This window comes from Macrotis lagotis, chromosome 7 (genome assembly GCF_037893015.1).
Source record: "Macrotis lagotis isolate mMagLag1 chromosome 7, bilby.v1.9.chrom.fasta, whole genome shotgun sequence".
NCBI classification, from domain to species: Eukaryota; Metazoa; Chordata; class Mammalia; order Peramelemorphia; family Peramelidae; genus Macrotis; species Macrotis lagotis.
In genome coordinates, this window is record NC_133664.1 from 207,153,019 (window position 1) to 207,159,018 (window position 6,000).

At 39.4% G+C, this 6,000-nt stretch overlaps 1 pseudogene; it reads left to right on the top strand.

Moving 5' to 3' along the window:
• Positions 1-4,438: 4,438 nt before the first annotated feature.
• On the top strand, positions 4,439-5,615 carry LOC141493976 (alpha-enolase pseudogene; annotated as a pseudogene).
• The last annotated feature ends 385 nt before the right edge of the window (positions 5,616-6,000 follow it).

Consider the following 6,000-nt stretch of genomic DNA (forward strand, 5'->3'; position numbering starts at 1 on the left):
AGGCATAGTTGCATATAATACATTGTAAAGGATAGAGTCCTGGTCTAGGAATCAGGAAAAATGAGGCTATGTGATTCTGGGCAAGTAACCTCTCAGTATCCTAGGTAACTAGGGCTATAAGTAGCAGTGAAAGTACTAACAATATTGTTATAGGAAGTTCTGATTACCATAAAGACACAACACCAATTTAAAAAATTAGTGTCTATATAAATTGAGGAAAAGTCTTTGACAGAATGCAGCTCTCCTTTATTTTTATAAACACAGTATCAAAATGAAAATATGCATTTAAAAGCATGATACAAAGTTTTACTTAAAATCAATTATTAATATTAATTGACATAGACAATAACTAGAAGTTTTCCCAATAAGATCAAGTCAAAGCACAGATGACATTTCCAATATTATTGATACAATGCTTAACATGTTAACTAATAAAAATTTAATAGGAGTAATTAACTGTGGGATTATCAGTTAGCATAGACAAAATTGTGATTTTCTTAAAGAAACACAGAGATTCAACAAAATGATTAAAAATATGACATACAAAATAGCAAGAGACAAAATAAATTCAGAAGCATCATTGCCCTTTTTGCACATCACTACCAAAACAAAAAAAATCAAAAGAGCTAGCTAGAGGAATTCCATTCGAAATTACATTAAAATGCATAAAACACCTGGAAATTAGTTTAACAAATCTCATCTAAATCTAGGTAAGCATGACAACAATGGTGTCTTTGTGGTACAGTCATTACAGCGCCAGGCTTGGAATCAGGAAGACTCATTTTTCTGAGTTCAAAGATGATCTTAGATACTTACTAGCTGTGTGACCTTGTCACTTAATCTTGTTTATCTCAGTTTCCTCAACTGTAAAATGAGTTGGAGAAGGAAATGGCAAACTATTCCAGTACCTTTGCTAAGAAAACCCTAAATGGGATTACAAAGAGTCAAACATGACTGGAAAAAAAGCAACTGCATAACAATAAAACTATAGAAATAAAAGATTTAAATGCAGACCATTCACTGTATATGGTATTTGCCATGTAATAAAAAAAAATTATACTGTTTATATATGTCTATACTGACCCTATATGCACTTTATCAAGTACACTGTCTAACCCTAAAAGGCCTCCTCCTCCTCCTCCCTCTTCTCTCCCTGTTCACATGCAGAGGCATACCTATACAGGTAGGTGCTCTGTCCAAAGAAATATAAATTTTGATTGCTTAAATGTTGCAAGATATTTTGGGGTTTAGGGACTAGATTTTTTCTTTTTCCCTACCATGCTTATTTATTCTATCATCAAAAAAAAAACTGAGACAATTAACTTTTGTCTCATATGGTTTTCATTTATGATTTCTTGAAATATAGTTCTGAAAAAAGTCTTTGATAAAGCCCATTAGGATTTTAAACCCAAACCCAAATCAGCTCTCGCTGATTGGCCATAGCCCAAAACTCACTTGCTCATTGATTGGGTGTGGATGGCTCAGAGTGAATGTAAATAGCAATTGCTTCAGTTCTGACTAGAAAATCTGAGGATCTTCCCCTCCTGGATGGATTCTTTTGGGAAGGCAAAGAAGGCCACCTTTTGCCTCAATTCCTACCTAACCTTTTATCACTAAATGAGTGTTGCCTCAGACAGTCTGAGACCTGGAAAAGACCTTAGCTTAAAAAGGTCAAGGTCTCCCACAGTATCTGGGGTCATTTCCACTTGTTATGACCTATGTCTTGCCACTGGACTCCAATGACTGAAGGAAAGAAGGAAGTTGATGACTTCGGCCAGCATCCAATTTACTGGCAAGTCTTTGGTCCTCTTCAAGAAAGAAGAATAAGGAGCAGCTAAATGGTGCAGTGGATAGTGTGCCAGCTCTGAGACAGGAGGACCTGAATTCAAATATGACCTCAGACATTTAATATTTATGTGTGTGACCTTGGGCAAGTCACTTAACCTCAATGCCTGGCCAAAAAAAAATGAAAATCAAACAATAACCAAAAAGCTACTTTGAAGAATTAAAAGGCACAGTAGCCTTTGTTAAGTGCCTATTATTTGCCAGACACTGTGCTAAGCACACAAAAAGAAAAACAAAAGACAATTTCTACTCTCTAGGAATTCATGGTCTATTGGTGGGGAGACAGCTTACAAGCAACTATTGCCAAATGATGAGTTCAATGAACTTCAGTGAAGCACCTCGTCCCCATGCAAAAGACAAGTTTCCATCAACAAATCAACAAATCAATAAACCCAGCCCTAGCCTGAAAGGGTTAAATTTTTGAGCTACACCCCCACTCCTATCCCATTATTAAATCCACCCATACACGCCTACTCTCATCCCAATGTCTACCTTACATAAACTGCTTGAAGACACTAAATTGACCCATTAGAATATATTCAGTCCACTTGTTACCTATTCTTCAATCCCTTCCTAACTCCTCCCTTACTTTTCCCAGCATGTATCCCATATAAACCTTGGCCTTCCCCCTGTTGGGGATGCTATTATCAGCCCAGTGTCCTTATAACTGTCTAATTCTCTTTCTCTGCTGCTACTCTCTCCCTGTGCTACTTATCTCCTGATAGCTGCTTCTGCTCAGCCTACTGTTCTAACTATCCCTAATTACTTTGCTAAATTCCCTGCTACTTATAACTTTGTAATTGCCTTTATTTAACTTTTGTTAAAAATTTCCCTAAGAAACCTAGCCAGGTGGCAGCTAGGTGACCCACACCGACCCTGGAGTCAGAAGGATCCGAGTTCAGTTCTGGCATAAGACATCTAATAATTACCTAGCTGTGTGACCTTGGGCAAGTCATTTAATTCCATTGCCTTAAATAAAATTAAAAAAAAAGATTAGGAGACAAAACCATCAGGAGATCCTGAATTAGAGTCCATACCAAGGTTTGAAGCTAGTTTGTTAATTTGGGGGAACCTTGCGAAATAAGAAATGACTTTGATCAAGGGCTCATCCTGCAGCAATACCATACTTGGAGCAATACGATATATTAATATAAGCCAACTTTCTCAGAGACTTTAGTGAAATAGAGAGTGTGTACCTTCAAAGAGGTGGGAAGAAAACTATATACTTCTGATCTTTCTATTTCTTGAAAGAAAATGTAATTCTGTAAAAGCTAATTGATGTTAATTAATTAAATGGAATTAGGATGCTAGGTACTGACAGCTAAGAGTAGGGGAAATATACCGGGATGGAATGAGCTTATAGCAGTAGAAAAAAGTACTCCAAGTCCTTAGGAGTACTCCTAGAATCCTGAAAGAGGATACCTAGCCTGTATCTAGCTGGGTTATAAGGAGAATGAGGATAGAGTTGAAACAGCTGGCTATAAATTACAGACTATAAAAACATGTACTCTACTCCTGAACCTCCTAAGACAGAAAGAAGTTACACCAAGAGAAGGTCAAGGTTTTAGTCATTAAACATATTTTTAAATGGCCTTGTTAAAAAAAAGTCTTGACATCTACCATTCTCCAATCTTGTGATACTGCTCCTGTTTTCTATGATCTTTCAGAAATCACTGATAGTGACTCAGGAATCATATCAACCAGTTCTTATAGACTCTATGATTTGAATTCATCAAGTAAATATCCTTCTGTAACACCTTAACTTGAGGCAAAGTTAATTGGTTAAATGGAACTGGAATTCTGGGTACTGATAGCTAATCCTGGAGAAATTACACCAGGATGGAAATGGAGCTCATAGAATTAGAGAAGTATTCTCTATCTCCTTAATTATCTTACGTATCATTTTTGTTCTGCCATTTCCTTGTAAAGATTTGTAAGATTTAAGCAGTACTGCCTTCTCTATGTTATTAGTTATCATTATCCCATCCACTCTCAGCTAGAAACCTGTCCTTTCTTTAACCCTCTTTTTATTTTCCAAAAATAGTTAAAAACCATTTTTCTTGTCCTTGTTTCCCACCACCAGCTTCAGTTCATGTTAGGCTAGGTTAGCAATTTGGACACTATTTTTACAGGATCATGTCACAAGCTTATATTCATCCTGAGGTCCATCTTCTATACACTTCTTTTAAAAATCTAAGTTAGTTGGATGGCTAGGTGGCACAGTGGATAAAGCACTGGCCCTGGAGTCAGGAGTACTTGAGTTCAAATCCGGTTTCAGACACTTAATAATTACCTAGCTGCGTGGCCTTGGGCAAGCCACTTAACCCCATTTGCCTTGGCAAAAAAAAAAACAACCTAAAAAAAAATCTAAGTTAGTTATTGACTTCCTTTTGTATTCCCATTGATCTCTTCTTTTTGTGGTTTCAGAATACCATTCTTGAGCAGCTCATATCTCCCGGGCTGAATTTCCTTGAATTTTGTTTAACTCTTTTTTTTTTTACCTTCCATTCCTCTTAATCTTTTAAAATCTGCTTTTCACCCTCTGCCTCTCTCCTCTGATTCCTGCAGAGCCAGCCCCATCCAGAAATTCAACATGTCGATTTTGAAGATCATTGCAAGAGAGATCTTTGACTCTTGTGGAAACCCTACCATTGAAGTTGATCTCTACAATTCAAAAGGTCTCTTCAGAGCTGCTGTGCCCAGTGGGGCTTCTACTGGCATCCATGAAGTCCTGGAACTCCGAGACAATGAGAATGCTATATGGGGAAAGGTGTCTCAAAAGCAGTTGAGCACATCAATAAAACTATTGCTCCAACCCTGATTAGCAAGAAACTGAATGTTGTGGAGCAGAAGAAGATTGACAAATTGATGATAGAGATGGATAGTTCTGAGAATAAATCTAAATTTGGAGCAAATGCCATATTGGGTGTGTCTCTGGCTGTTTGCAAGGCTGGGGCTGCTGAGAAAGGTGTCTCCTTGTTCTGCCATATTGCTGATCTTGCAGGCAATGAAGAAGTCATCCTGCCAGTTCCAGCCTTCAATGTGATCAATTGTGGCTCCCATGCTGGTAACAAGCTAGCAATGCAAGAGAACTTCAAGGAGGCCATGCTCATTGGAGCTGAGGTCTACCACAACCTGAAGAATGTGATTAAGAAGAAATATGGACAGGATGCCACCAGTGTAGGAGATGAAGGTGGCTTTGCTCCTAACATCCTGGAGAATAAAGAAGCTCTGGAGCTGCTGAAGGAAGTGATTGGCAAGGCTGGCTATACTGACAAGGTTGTAATTGGCATGGATGTTGTTGCCTCTGAATTCTTCCGATCTGGGAAATATGACTTGGACTTCAAGTCTCCTGATGATCCCAACAGATACATCTCACCTGCCGAGCTTGGGGATCTTTACAAGAGCTTCATCAGGGACTATCCAGTGGTGTCTATTGAAGATCCTTTTGACCAGGATGATTGGGCAGCTTGGAAGAATTTTACTGAAACTGCAGGCTTCCAGGTTGTAGGGGATGATCTCACAGTGACCAATCCCAAGTGCATTGAAAAGGCTGTGAATGAGAAAGCTTGCAGTTGCCTCCTGCTCAAAGTGAACCAGATTGGCTCCATGACTGAATCTCTCCAGGCCTGCAAGCTGGCCCAGTCCAATGGGTGGGAAGTAATGGTTTCCTGTCATTCTGGGGAGACTGAAGATACCTTCATTGCAGACCTGGTGGTAGGTCTCTGCACTGGGCAGATCAAGACTGGGGCCCCCTTTTGATCTGAGCATCTAGCCAAGTATAACTAAATTCTCAGAATTGAGGAAGAACTGGGCAGCAAGGCTAAATTCGCTGGAAGGAACTTCAGAAACCCTCGGGCCAAGTAAGCTCCATGACCATGAAGCCTCAGCCTAGTAGGCGACAGTCACCTCTGTAGAAGTCCTCCAAAGAATGGGCAGCACCAAGTAGTAGACCAGTTTTGTTTGGGGGATGGGGGCTCTGCTACTTAACTCTACCCCTCTCTCTTCTACCTTTCTGTGTTCTCACTGCTTCTTTCAAATTGTCTTATCCAAGATGGTACCTGACCATTTGGTCCTTTTTTGGAAGACCTCATCTTGTGACTGGGCTAGCATGATCTGTTCTCACCCGCACCCGCAGTGTTGATGTGCAGAGTC